We start from the raw sequence: 13,930 nt of genomic DNA on the forward strand, positions 1-13,930 counted from the left end.
TGCTCTCAGCTGCTAGCAAATGTTGCCTGGTAGGAGCATTCTGAGAGGCAGCCCCACCCCAACCCTAGGGACTGGACCCCACCCTGCCAGAGGGATGGCCTTATTCCCCACCTGGGGAACAGCCCTGAGAAAGAAATTTGGGAATCCAGGGAGAGATACTGAGTCTCAGAGAAAGAGTCCTCGAACCATTAAAATACAGGAAACACACATAAAACACTGAAATGCGGAAAGTGCCATGAATAGTCACAACTCCTGAGAGAACCAGCCCTCAACCTTCACCCACACCCTTGTCTATAAGAGTAACATGAGGGCAATGCACAAATGCAGGGAAAACCAGCACAAATTGTGTAACTCCACCCTGCCTGCACCTCAAGTCAATTCCCAGCAACTGTCCCTCTACAAATATTAATGCCCAACACCAGGGGGTTGCTGTTTCTCCCTCTCAAGATAGTTCACATTCTCCCTTGAGTGCATATTCTTTGCTTTTTTCCAGCAAAAAGCAAAGAATCTCAATCACTCTCTCAATCTCTCTCTCTCTGCACTCCCTTTGTGGATTGAACCCAGGGGTGCTATATCCAGTCCTTATTTTTTTATTTTGGGATAGAGCCTTGCTAAGTTGCTAAGGCTGGCCTCGAATTTGTTATCCTCTTGCCTCAGCCTCCTCCTGAGTTGCTGGTCTCTCTCTCTTGAGTTTGCCACCATTCTCCCTTGAATGTATAACTACTTTTCTAAATAAACTTCTGTCTATGCCTTTCACTGGTACGTGCTGAAATTCTTTTCTATCTCCTATGCTAAGATCCCCGCTGGTCCTGAGTAAAATTCCCCTTTCTCTCTGGGAATTCCTAGGACCATTCTTCAGAGACATCTCTTCTTCCATAACAGCCCCACTCCCCACCTGAGGCACAACCCCATTCTCCACCTGAGGGACAGTTCCACCTCCCACCTGAGGGACAGCTCCATTTCTCCACCTGAGTTGTAGTCCCCCTCCCCTGGGCTGAGGCAGCCTCCTCTACACTTCTTGTCCCTGGAGCTACATTCTGGATGTCACCACAGAATAAAAGCTCTATGACTTAAGCATGCTTCCTGGGCACAAACATGCATGATGGGAAGACAGTACCTGATAAACTGCTGGAATACAGAGGCTTTTTGAGCTGCGCCATGCACACGTACTGTTCTCAGGAAGAAAAACTACATTTCCCCAGACATGGTAGTAGCTCAATGTAAGGCACACCTTATCCCTGGGAGCCCCTGGTAGCAGCTTCTGGAACGTGAAGTTTCCTGCCGTCCCTTTCAGAGCACAGGTAGGACAGCTGCACTGCTCACTGGAATTAGCACGGGTATCTAGAGAAGGAGAAAAGCATATTTGGAGAATGGCAAAATGCAGGGAGATGAGAGCAGAGACAGACTTGCCCTCTACGCAAGGTCAAGACTGCCCTGGACTTATATATAGGCCGATTATGAAGACAGGAATCCTTGGGATACACGCTGACCATTGCTCTCTCCTGTTTTCTGCTTTTCCTTTCTCTTTTCTTGCTTAGGTGTGACACCGTAGGCAATGTCAGGAAGGTACAACCACTGGCTGCACCGGCAGGAAGTCTCTTCCAGAAACACACTGACAGTCCAACACTAAAATGACGAGGGCAAAGGGGTCCCAACTCAGGGTCATGTAGGAAAGGGGAGGAAACCACAATCCAGAGGAACTGTGGAAGGTCGGTTGGGCAAACAGGAAGAGCAATGAGGATGTCCCAAAATTTAAAGCTAGGATGTGCAAGCAAGGAAGACAGGGGCCAGCCTCCACCTCGTAGGGAGCTGTTGCATTCTATGTCTGTGGAGAGCAGATGAAAGAAGATCTGAACCCACCCTCTTCAAAGGCATTCTTAGTACCATTTTACTTGTGTGAGTATTTGAATCTGTTCATAATCAAAGTTAAAGAAAAATGTTTCTGCTTCACCTGGCCCTGCCCAAAGCCACCCTGGATGAGAAGCCAGGCAGCATCCCTGGTGCACGAGCTGCCCTCTCTACAGTCTGCTTCTTCCCTCACAGAGTCCTTGTCCCCAGAGCAGGAGGGTGGGAGGTGGAACTGAAGAAGGGAGGGGAGTACAGTGCTGCTGTTCTGTGTGACCCTGGATCCTAAAAGGAAACCGATAGGTCTCTGCCCCTTTAACCCCAGCCAGAGGCCCTCAAAGGGGGAGGAAACTGGAGCTCTGCTTTTGAGGCAGGTGAAAGGGTTAAACTGGGCAGGCAGGAAACTTGGGCTCCTTCAAGGTCAGCTTTCTGTGTAGCAGGTCTGAGAAAATACAGACACAAGCCAGGCCTCATCAAGGTCAGGCAAACTCCTGTGTGAGCCAAAGACCTAGCTGAGAGTGAGCCATCTGCTGTCTAGTACCCAGACTCCGCCCCCACCATCACCACCAACAAAAGGCATGGTAACCCGAATGGAGAAGGGGTGCATGAAGAGCTTGTGGACACTGGGTGCCTTACCCAGGACTGGGGAGGGGGCTAGGTCCCTTAACCCTATAGATCTATATAAACCCCTAGACCATAGTCACTCTGTGGCTTCCCTTCCTTGGGACCCTTCCCCTTTGGGAACTCTGCTTTCTTTCTTTCAGTTACTCTAATAAACCCTGTTACTTCGCTCTCACTCTTGTATCTATGAATTTCATTCTTGGAATTTTCAATACAAAGAATCCAGTGCCAGGCTCCATGGTACACTTTGAGTGGCAAGTTTGGAGCTGCACCAGGGCAGGGCAGGGCCAGGTCAATAGAGGGCAATGCTTCAAATCCCTTAGTTTCAGGGTACCAGTTGGACAAAACCACAGGTTGTCAGCTTTCTCCTAGTTTTCCAGGACACTCAAATTTCTAGAACAATGTTGAATTCAATTTAAACTTTTGGAGTCAGTGTTACAATTTACTATCAAGAATCTAGTGTATTAATACCTGGTGATAATAAAAACTGAGGACAAAAACTTAAGGCTATGATCCGGAGGGTTCTTTAAAAGTAATTTAGGAGTTGGATTCAGCTGCCAACCACAGGATGGATGTGCCAGCTCAGGTATGAAATCATTTCTTGAACTGGATATACCCATGGGGGAAAATATTTAGAAAATGTTTTGGAATGAATTAGAATAGTAAATTTCCTTTTGTGTCTCCAAAAACCATCAGTCTTCAAAGTTACTGTGCTTCAGTGATGTGAAGAAAACTCTGACCTGTTAAAACAAGTTGACATGTCCCTGACATTTTCTTTAAAAATTTAAAATTAGTAGTTTTATAGTTCCTTTTATCTATGAAATGCATAATCTAAGTTGAAAACTCAAAAAATTATTTCTACTTAAAGGAATATTGGGAATTAAGTCTCAGGTAACTTTTTTTATTATTATTATATTAAAAATTAACACTTGAATCTGAGAATGTAGTTCTGTGGTAGAATACTTGCCTAGCATGCTGAAGGCCCTGGGTTCTATCCTCAATACTGAAAAAAAAAAAAAGAAAAAAAAATCAAAATAAAATTTAAAAACTGGAAGTATTCTCTTTGTGTGAAGGAGGAACAAGAACAGTCCCCGCTCCCACCCTCTGTCCCACACACTCACATAGGCATGGAACCTCAGAACGTGAGTATTCCCCTCACTGGTCTCCGGAGGCCCCACTGTAAACACAGGGGTTTTCGTGGTTAGCCTCTGTACCCCTCCTGGAGCAGGTCTGAGGGATGCCCCAGAGAAGGAGTTAAAAATACACAACCCTGGCATATTGACTGTTAAGTTAAAAGCTCTGAAAAACCACAAGTGCAAGATCACTGTGACCTTCATTCTGTTTCTTAAAAGCAGAAGATGAAATTCCCATGTGAAAGATGCCCTTTCTATGCAAGAAATAAAAGCAACATTCATATCACCAAGGACTGGATGTTAAGGGCAAGAGAATCTCATACAAACAGGCTTGTTAAACTAACCCTTATCTTCCTAGTCTTCCTCAACAACCTTGGCCTTATCACATTTCCTAAGTTTGCCATTCTCTGTCCAACCAAATATGGAAGTTACCAACTCTAACTCCTTCTCTGGGTCTTCATTTTCTTTTGAGGGCTCCCAAGACACATAAAAGTTATATAAAATAAATTTGTAAATTTTTCCCATTAATCTCTCTTAGACCGGTTTATTTGTGGGCCCAGATAAGACCCTAAGAGGATGGAGGTGAAGTTTTGCTGCTCCTATACCAGTAACCCATGTCTACTAAAATCTCCACCCCACTTGTGGTAAAGGGGAATCCCCAGGGGAAGAGCTGAGCCCACAGGCTTGGGTTCAGACATGTGCTCCAAACCCTAAGGCCACCTCCCACCATGGGTGATACTGCACAGGCTGCTTGGTCTCCTCATGAGGGGAGGGGATTAAAACCCTCTAGCCTGTGGTACCTATGGGATTCTGTGGCCATGCCCCTTTCCCAAGGACTCACCTACTTTCCCTCTGCTATAAAAAGGGCTGAGGCTATAGGTGCAGAGAAGAAGACCTCCATTCTCCTGAGCCACTATAGGGAACTGGCTACACCAGGAAAGGTAGCAAGCATCCTGGAGACACCTGAAGGGGTGGGAATAAACAAAGGGCAATTAATTTAAACACCATTGTTTAATCACAACCATCTTTTGGCCCATCCCTATTTCTGTCACACATTTATTAAGCACTAAATTGGCTGCCATATAAATGAGGAGCAACTTGCTTCTTGGTGCACTTATTCTTCCAAATTTGAGGGTTGTTTTCCAGAGTTCACAGAAATTCAGTCCTCACCTGACTGTCAAAAGCAACTTCACAGCTGGCAAGGTCATGTACGCCTGTCATGCCAGCGACTTGGGAGGCTGAGGCAGGAGGATCACAAGTTTGAGATCAAACTCAGCAACTTAGTACAGAATTTAAATTTTTTTTAAATTAAAAATCAAATAAAGGGGACTAGGAATGTAGCTCAGTGGTAGAGTGCCTTTGGGTTTAATTTCCAGCCTCCATCTGTTTTCCAGCTATCCCCAGACCTGGACTGCTCAGATGCCAAGAGCTGGCCCTTATGCTAAACCCTAACAACCCAGCCCTTCCAGGACGTCACTTGCTCCTGAGATAGGATGGAAAAACAAGGATAGGTAGAAAGGAGACACTTAAAGAAGAAAAGAGGGACTCAAACTTTAAATAGGAAAGCTCATGAACACCTTCACTTTCACCCCTCAGGCCTATTTTTCTCTAGGCCTAAATTCTTAAAAGAGTCAATAAATCTTATGGTCTATAAGTCCTGTTAATTAGTGCCTACATACGTTGTTAGTTTACAAAGTGTATTTTTAGACTGATTCTTAAAAGCCTAGAGAGAGAGAGAGATTGTTGAAGACCCATGATATGCTGCTGCCAAGTGCTATGTATTAACTAGATCGTGTCGACTGGAAGATTCTGAAAAGAACCAGACCACTATAGCTGGCTCTGGGATCCACAATCAAAGAAATAGAGCTCATTAGCCTGATACCAACCCCTTACATTTTTCATGTTCGCTTTGTACAAGGTTTCCTTTAAAAGAAGAAGCCGGAGACCCCCAGAGCATCACTCCTGAGCGTCTGTACTCCTCCCTAGAGTGCAAATCCTGCTCTATTGCTTGCTTTCCTGAATAAGTCTCCCTGCTTTCCTAAACAGTCTCTACTTGGGTCTCTTTTGATGAAATTCCTTTCTGTGGTCCAAGTAAAAAACCTACCAGGGCTGAGTTGAAGTCCCCTATTCCCTTCTGGGACCTCTTTGGACCTCATCTGGGGACACTCCCACCTTGTGCTTCACCTTCCCTTGTTCTTGCAGTTGGCACTCAGCCTGAGGCCACATCCTTCTAGCCCTGCATGAACCGGGCAGGCTGTAGACAGGAAGTGTCCAGTCCATGGTCATGTGGATGCACAAGGCCACAGACACAGCAGGGCACTACCTGACATCCTCTTGGAGAGGCTGCTGTCATTTGGATCTCGTGTCTCCCAAAGACCAGTGTGTTGAAGTCTTGCTCCCTAGAGTGGAACAATGGGGAGGCAGTGGAAACTTTGAGAAGTGGGGCCTTTGAGGTCCTAGGGTCATTGGGGGTGTGTCCTCAACGGGGACAGTGGGACCCAGGTCTCTTTCTGGCTTTCTCACTTCCTGGTCATGAGGTGAGGGGTTTTGCTCTGCAATGTGCTCCCTTCCCTGATGCGCTGCCTAAAATCAACTGGGCCAACCGATTAGGGATTGGGACCTCCAAAACTGAGCCAAAACAAACTTTCTCTTTATAAATTGGTTATTTCAGTGCCTACTTAAGGCAACAGAAAGTTATCACAGAGTTCAAGTGCAAATTACTTTGTAAGATGGGATTGTGGAGGCCCAGGTGGTTGAGATAATTTGGCCAAGTTCACACCAATTAGTAAGTGGCAGCGCCAACATTTACACTGGTTCTCAAGCACCCAAAGCCACTGCCAGGTCCACGGCATCTTCCACCCATGCTTCCTGCAGGTTCCTCCAGAGTTCAAGTTGCAGCACACAGTCAGCCCTCTAGGTGTTCTCTGCCCTGGTACAATGGTGCCAACTTCTCTGGGCTTCCTTAGGCCTTGGCAGAGTCTGCTACTCTCATGCTCACTAGATAGTTGTCAGCACTGGGTCCTTAGTCCTTGCCCTCCAGGCTCTGGCTCCTCAAAGCCTGGATAATCTCTATCTGGCACTCAGACAACAACCTTACAAAGATCCGTGTACAGAAAATGAAATATCCCTGAACTCAGATGCAGGTTCCCTGGGTTCTGGTCTTAGACAGAAACTGATGGTGTGATTTGGGCTTCTCATCCATGCCAGCTCCTAACTACATAACAGGGCTGCAATGGAGCAATGGAAATCTCTGCACATCTGTTTCCACGTGGGTCACTGTGCCCATGTAAAATACAGGCCCCAACATCTACCTTTTCCTAGACAGAGCAGTTACTCCACCTCTCTGACAGGCTCCTTCTCCTTGTCCTCCTCATCCTGCTCCATAGATGGGAATACAGGAACCAACTTCATGAGGCTTCTGCCAGGACTGTCATTCTAGTTAAAATTGGCTAACTGTGCTAAGTGTTCAGTGACAGGTAAGTGTTATCCTTGTTTTAAGATGCTAGGTTCCACCTCTCCCAGAAGATGCATTCAGTTTTGCAGTATTTTTAATCTCTATCTGGGATGTCTATGCAATCTAGACGACAAATTTTAATTTCAGCAACTCTTCTACGAAGAAAAAATTGGGTAGTTCCCATTCTTACAAGCTTGGTTCTTGAGGCAATAACAAGAAGCTGCCACTAGAGGGCAGACGAACACCTTGCATATTTAAAGAGGGGTCACTAAGTAAGAAGACCTCTACAAGCTCCTGAATAATTCCAAGAATTTTCTTGTCTTCCCCTAAGTGTGCTTAAGTTCCAAAGGCCGGGGAAATAAGAAAAAGAAAAAAACAGAAATTGTAAAACTTTAGAAACATGAAATTATACTACCCAAACTGAAGGATTTCTGCAGGGATCTGGAAAATATATAAAACTGAGGGAAGGGCCAATCTAATTTCTATTCATTCTGTGGATCCTATAGGCCACAGATGAGAGACTGCTCAAATACTACTAACAATAAAAGGATAATCCCTTGTGATTCCTTGACCGATGACAGTGAATGTCAAATATGCCAATCAAGGCTTTGGGTGTTGGAAGGAGGAAGTGAATTGGGGATAAAAGGAAATATAATTTTTAAAAATCAAGGGAAAAAAATCTGTAGTTGAAATTGGCCAGTCTTTGGCAGCAGCAACAAAATACAAAGAAATTTCCAAGCATATATGTAGCCAACCCAACGACCTGCCTGTCAGGCCTAATTGTCTTGACCATGGGTTGCCTTGGTTTCCTTAGTAAAATGATGGAAGGATGAAGAAGCAAACAGTACAGTAAACAAGTCCAGAAGGCAAACATTTACCAGGGCTGTCACTTCACCTGTTGACTGCAAAAACCTCGTGTAGTATACAGACCTGACAGCTGTTCAGACTCTCAGGGTAAGATCCCTGAGGGCAAAAAGGTGAAGCGTCCTACCAAGGTCCCAGGCTAGATATAAGGTCACTCAGGCCGGTGGTCTGACTCAACTTGCAGCAGCAGGGTACTTGCCCACCTGGCAGAGTATATGGCACAGGTATCCGTCATGCCTGGTCATAGGACTGCCATGTCCTACAGCCTGGCACCCCATTGTCCCAGGCCTGGGGAAGGGAATGTGGAAGACATTAGTTCCATGTCTTGCCACCAGTGGAGAGCTAATGGCAGAGTATGGTGTGAGATCACAGGGGCTAGCCACAGGTCTTATTTCTAACCCCCTTCCCCATACCCTGTGCATAAAGAATGCTGTGTTGGGGCTGTGACACTACAAACTCTGCCATCAGCTGTCTGCTGGTGACATGATGTGGCACTAACACTGTCCTCTGCTGGCAGCAGGTGGGCCTGGGCGTGTGGTGGGCATCTTTGGCAGGAAATATAGTTGGCACTGCTCAGTGATGACAGTGGCCACAGAGGATTCCTCTCAGGTGCCTTCAGGGATGTATCCAATCCCCTATGCACCTGCTGCTACGGTGGCCCTCATCCTCACCTCCCACCAGAGTAAGCCCAGAATGTCCTTCAGGCCACTTTTCCATGAACAACCCTAAGAGTTTTGGGGAACAGAATGCCACACAAGAGCTCAGACCCTCTTGTGGCAGAGAGGTGGGGAGGTGGAAACAAGCAGGGACTTGCCTAATTAACATCCTGAGTGTCTACTTTCAGAGTCAATCTTCGAGGCATCACAGGCCAATGACAATGTCCTACTTGGACCTCTACAAAGTTAAAATTTAATTCCAGGTATGTATAATTCTTCAATCTGGGCAACTTCTTTAAAACCACCCCTTACACACCTTTTTTTTAAAAAAAAGTAAAATATTTCTTTTGAAAGTAACATTTCTGAGTGCATACTGTGTAGTTCATCAAGCCACTGGAGAACAGTGCTAGCTCACCTTTCCTGGCCACCGCAAATGCCCTTGGCCTTCGCCGCAGCCATTCCTCGTGCCAGCCAGTCCTGGATACAGCAGTAAGGGCACCAGCTTCTTCCGACACCCCCTGGAAGACAGGGAAAGGAGGGACCTCAATGCTTCCAGCCTCTCTACTGGGACCTCACATCAGGACACATGTCATCCATGGAGAAAAAAAATACACTTCCATAATATTTTCCTAATCTGAAACAGCTTTTGTACTCCCAATACTTTTAGACAACTTCCTTTTTCTGAGGCATGATTTAGATAGGGATCTTTGTGTGACTGATTGAAACAGATCACTTCTTACAGGAGAGGCTGTAAATGGAATCAGAGAAATCTGATAATAAAAAGAAAGGACAGGTTCCAGAAGGGTATCCACAGGGCAGACTTGCAGGGAAGAAGCATCCTGGGCTCACTGTCGGCTCCCACAGGGTGCCTCTTCCTCTACATGAACCCCACGGAGCTGCTTATGGACCCCCTGAGAGCTGCTCTCTGTAGCTCTCAGCCCTTTTCCTCATTTGCAATTCAGAGGGTGGATTATGTCTTCTTGGTTATAAAACATTCTTTTATTTCTTCTTAAAGCATTAGTTAGTTCTTTAATTCTTTACATCAATATTTCATAGAGATTTTTACAAAACTGAGTTTTGTGTTTTAGCTGGAAAATGAGATAGTCTCTCTCTCCATTCTAGAATTGTTTGTGAATTTGTATTTAACAGAAGAGAGTGACACCCAGCAGAATGGGAACATTTCGGAGACCCAGCCCCTTCCTTTTCAGATGGAACAGGGAAGGACACCTGGAAGGATGAGGGCAGATCCTGCAGGTTTCAGCCCTGGGCAAATTTGTCTGTATCCTGTGTTTACTAGGAATTCACTGCAGCTCCTCAGACTGAACAGTGAGTAAAAGGCCTGGAGGCCCCATGGTCTGCTCTTCCCAGGACAGTGGCTTCCAATCTCCTCTCCCTGCCATGTCAGCACCTCTAATTTTCTCCCCACTGAGTTTATTGGGTGTAAATCCCGGAGATCTGGGAAAATGTATGCTCTCTGGTTTTGTTAGTGGCATGCTTTTAAATATACTTGTGCCCAAGGACTGACCAGGTGCAAATTGCAACTTGTAAGCAAACAAAATCTCTATAAAGCCCTGCTGTTTGCTCTGACACCTTCCTGTCAAATCTAAAGCCTCGTGTCCACAGAGAGTTCCTAAGTAAAGACACCTGCCGGTTGGGCCTGCTGGGTTCCTCCCACATCTGCACATCAGAGACTGATATCCCACCTTGCTCTGTTGCCTCCCCATCCCCACCCAGCCTTGGGGCTGGATGTAATGAGAAGGATGACTTAAATTCAGTGTGTGAAGCCAACAGTGCTAACCAAAGACACTGGGAAATGATGACATAGAAAGAAAGTGACATAACTGGGAGAAGAAATGTGACTGCCCAGTCCTGAGAGGGAGCTCCAGGCATTTGGGACTACTGGAGCTTAAATGAAGTAAATTGAAAATTATCTTCCCCACCATTGACCAATCACAGTGACTCAAAGGCAAGGAATCAACAGCAGTAGTAGAGAGCACATTGATCACCACAGAACATCCTGGTGGCCTATGCTAGGCTGGGCAGCTGCCTCTCTTTCCTGGCAGTACTGGGGGTATCCTATCCTCAGAATGGGTACAGCCGGGGAATGGAGATACCCAGTCGTCCACACCCTCTGCCTAGTTCCCCATGACCTGGTGTCTGCTGGGTACTTCATTAGTACAACATGGTGCCCAATACAGAGCCAAAGTCACACTGTGTCACTCTTGAGGACAGAGGGACATATCACTTAAGGTTAGACCTGCACATGATCAAGTGAACTGGAAAACATCATGTGGAGTTCTAGAAATGACTTTGATAAAGGGAGAGAAAGCAATAAGAAAAGAAGTTCTCTTTCTTTGCAAGAAATCAATATACAGGGTCAGCTTCCCATTTTTTTCCTTCCCCTGCCTGGGAGAAAGCAGGAATGAACCCTGGGAGATCCTTCTGGAAGGCAAAGAATGGGATAGAACTATGTACTCCCCTTTGTCTTGATTCAGTTTAGAACAAAAGCCACCTCCTTAGAATTATCTTTAAACCACAAACTTTGTATTTCAGATTTCATACTCAATTTTTGATCCTGCTCCTTAAGTAGTAATTTACCCAATCAAACCCCACCTTACTGCACACAAAACTTAGGTTGCTTAAGACGCTTATAATTAAAAAAAGATAAATGGATACTAGAAAATGGGTAACATCACTTGAAGAGTTTCAACATCTAAGAAAAAAGGCAAACAGGGTTGTTTACAGAATTCAGAGTAGAAAAACAAAACAAAACAAAGAGCAGAAGAAGCAGCTTCTGTTTCAACCTCAGGGGTTCTTCCTGAGATGGAAAGGTGGGAAACTGTTCTCCCAAAGGTCCTTATATCTGTGATGTCATGGATGGCATTTAATGATATCAGGCTGATTTGGGGGAATATGTTTGCAACTCAGATAAGTGTATATGTAAAACATGCAGGGTGGGAAATGAATTCTAGAATGATGTTTACCATGAGTAGTCAACTTTGCTTCTCATGTCACAAGCCCACGCTCCAAATATTATTAGCTCATGACCTGCATACCTCAGTTTCTCACCTTCAAATGGAGCTTGCTGGGGAGGCACTGACCTTCACTCCATAAGCAATTATACATGCTGACACATGTCAGAAGGGTTTTAACAAATTGCCAGTCACTCCTATTTCCATTCTGTTCCTAGAAGCACCTTGAGGATACTCATTGTCTGTCTTTAGACAACGAACCTAATCCTTCTATCTGAATCCTTCACAGTAGCCACCCCACCCTCAGCGACACTCAAGGTTCCAACACACAGAGTATCAAACACAGAACCAGGGTTAATATTGGTGATGAAATTGTGGCAAAAAAAATAAATAAATAAATAAAGGGAAATTGCTAAGATCTTGGTGGAACGTGAAACTTACCGTTACCGCTCTTTAAGCTGATCCTTGGAGTGGCCTGCACCAAAGAGAAAAGGGGCAAGACTCCAATTAGCACCCTCCACCCCCATCTCCAGCAAAATGCCCCCATGGGTCCTCTTGTTCAGCATCCAAATCACAGATGGCTTTGGGCGAATGAGTGCAAGCAGGAGAATGTCTAGAAGGGGGTTCTGATGTGCAGCAGGGACTGGGCTTCCCTTGCCCATGGCCAGAGCAGCAAACCTTCCCAGTTCCCCGTCCTCCCACCCCCAGCAACTGGAACAATCAGCCAATCATGAGACCTACCTGGGAAACAAACATCCTCCCCAGAGGGGGCCTGAGGTCTTATCCCCTCCCAGCATTTTTCTGGGCTATTTTCTCTAAGATGAATATGTCCTAAAAGGTGCTAATTTGCAGGGGAAAGCGTGTATGTAAGCCATCTTGGAGACTCAACAGTAGCTCCTCTAAACATGGTTATAACGTGACTTTGTAAAAAAAAAAAAAAAAGCTGGGTGCCTTATCATCTGTAATGGAGAGACAACACAGGACTTTGAAGACCATTTTCAAGTTAGTAGAAGCACAATTTTGTACACCTGGGACTAAAAGTGGAAACTCAGGCTGTGGGCTGTGGCTCAGTAGTAGAACATGTGTCTAACATGCTCAAGATCTTGGATTCAATTCCCTGCACCAGTAAAAAGGGAAAAATGGTAACTGTCTTATACAAATCGTAACTACTTATTGAATTACAAGGGACACCCATCTCTTCTATAATCATGCATGCTTCCCATTGGCTTCAAAATAAAAATATCCATAGCTCAGTCTTATCAAGTAACACCTTGATAAGCTTGCCCCAGATGACTTTGGTCCTTCAGTCACTTGGCATGTAGGGAGGACGCTGATACCCTGTTCTCTCTGCAAAGTCACATGCTGCAACTCCACTGGAGAGCTGCAGTTATCACAGTAGGGTCATCTTTCAGGATTGCAGGGTTCAGTGATCACTTTGATTTATCACTGTTATGAGCTGGGAATGAAATAACTACCTATGTTATCCAATACATTAACTTAAAAAAAAAAAAAGCACACCACACCACACATGTTCTCTGGGGGAATTTATTAGGTTCAGAAGCACATATTTTTAATTGGATTTGTGTACAACTCTCTTTATCCTCTTGACTTACAACCCCACCTGCCAGCCTTGCTTCCCTTATCTTTTTGTCTGGAGTGGTTTTTCCACTCCAAATGAACAGGCGTTATTTGGTCTGCCACATCATAAATTCTGAATGAGTTTTTCTTGAGAAACCTATGCTACTAGATCATGCACAGAATGTGAGAATATGCAAAGCAGACGCAGGGTAAGTTCCCCTGGTTGGGCATGGCTCCTTTAAGCTTCCCCCTCAGAGTTGGGGTGAAATGGTCACTGTTTCTCCTGGTTATTTTAGGCTTCTTTAATAGAGAGGGAGACCCCCTTTTGTCTTTAAGGACAAATAAACATCCAAGAGTTACATTTAGCATTGTATTCTTTTTTTTTTTTTTGACATTTTAAAATTAAATTTTATTTTTAATTTTCAAAAGTAAAAAAGTTATAGCACTTCATATAAACTACTAACAAAACAGTTAATATTAAGTTACTCATACATTAATGTTTTCTTTTTCTTGAAAATAAATATATTTAAATCATATCCTTTAAAAAACACATTAAAGGATACTCGTGCTTACTTTCTGTAACAAAATTCTAATACATCAATGTTTTTCATGACACTTGAAATATTGTTGTATGTCAATTTAACCTTTTAGAAACATCACTTTTCACAATGAGAAAGTAGAAAAAATATATATAATCATAAGGAGCAAGTCTAAATTATTTATTCTGTCAAAAGATAACATATAAGTGTGGGGATCAACATAACCACAGGTCCAATTACTTCTGTTTCTAACCTTTACCTCTGGCTC

The sequence above is a fragment of the Sciurus vulgaris genome (genome assembly GCF_902686455.1).
Source record: "Sciurus vulgaris genome assembly, chromosome: 8".
In the NCBI taxonomy this organism is placed as follows: domain Eukaryota; kingdom Metazoa; phylum Chordata; class Mammalia; order Rodentia; family Sciuridae; genus Sciurus; species Sciurus vulgaris.